Raw genomic sequence first — 1,385 nt, 5'->3', positions numbered from 1 at the left:
CAAATCTCAGATTTGCCTTTTAATTTTTAAGATGGATTTCATTTATAGTTCTCTGAACATTTTTTGCCAAATCTGTCAACTATATGTTTTGATAATTAACTCTGCTGATTTTATGTCCCCACTCAACAGCATGTGCACATGACCACACTCTCTCACACACACCTTGTATTTGATTTTCACGTTTGTGTGCTCTTCTTTCCCCTTCTCTTATGTATGCAGTCCTCATATTTTTGCCATTTCTTAGAAGAATTCACCCTACATGTCTTCTGTGTAAGAAGCAGCCATATGGATCTTCATTAATTAGGAGTGTTGTTTGGTGGCCCAAAGAGGTAACTGACCTGTTGTATTTGTAAGAATCAGGGAACGTCATCTTGATGGCTGTCCCTTTTAAGGAGGATATCGGTAAATGATATCTATTCAAGACACTCATGGTGATATTAAGAACAGAAGTTTTATTTATGAAAGGCCCATTGTATGTCTCAGAAAGCACAGTAGAAAAATGACATGCATCATCTCATTTAATTTCACTCTTTGATTCCACCATGTGGGGAATATTTACTACTCCTACTACGGAGGTGAATGATCTGGAGGTAAGAGTATTTAATAACTTTCTCAGCCACACACAGCAAGATATTGGCAAAATAAAATTTTATTCCAGGAAGTCTGACTCAAGAAATCATTTTCTTAGTTAATCTCTTCTAAATGTCTGTACTCTAATGTTTATTGCAGCCCTATTTACAACAGCCAAGAGTTGGAACCAGCCCAGATGTCCATCATCTGATGACTGGATAAGGAAACTGTGGTACATCTACACAATGGAATACTACTCTGCCATAAAAAAGAACTAAATACTACCATTTGAAACAGCATGAATGGACTCACAGAAAATTTTATTAAGTGAAACAAGTCAGGCACAGAAAGGGAAATACCACATGTTCTTACTTATGTGTGGGAGCTAAAAATAAATAAATAAACACACAAACAAGTCAAGGGTGGGGAGGGGAGAGAAGATAGAATAACCACAAAAATTCCTTGAACTATTTAAGTCTAGTGAACAGATATGGTATGGGGGGAAGGTAGGGGGTGGACAGGAATGGGTAAGGGGCATGAAAATCAATTACAATGTATATTGAGGAGAAAAAGAAAAGAAAAAAAAAGAAACAATTTTCTACATAATGGCTCTAAACTGTGGCTTGAAAAAATTATAATCCTAACATCTTACAATATTTTATAATTTTTGAAGTTTAATAATAATAACAGTAATAAGAACAGCTATCATTTATTGGAATGTCTACAGTGCACCACGGCATTTTTAAACCTCAAGAAGGAGGTAACAGTAATAAGTATCTTTTTAGAAAGAAATAGGGCATAGAGAGTTAACTCTC

This window comes from Galeopterus variegatus, unplaced genomic scaffold, assembly GCF_000696425.1.
Source record: "Galeopterus variegatus unplaced genomic scaffold, G_variegatus-3.0.2 Scaffold16885, whole genome shotgun sequence".
Classification (NCBI taxonomy): Eukaryota; Metazoa; Chordata; class Mammalia; order Dermoptera; family Cynocephalidae; genus Galeopterus; species Galeopterus variegatus.
This window is presented reverse-complemented; position numbering follows the sequence as displayed.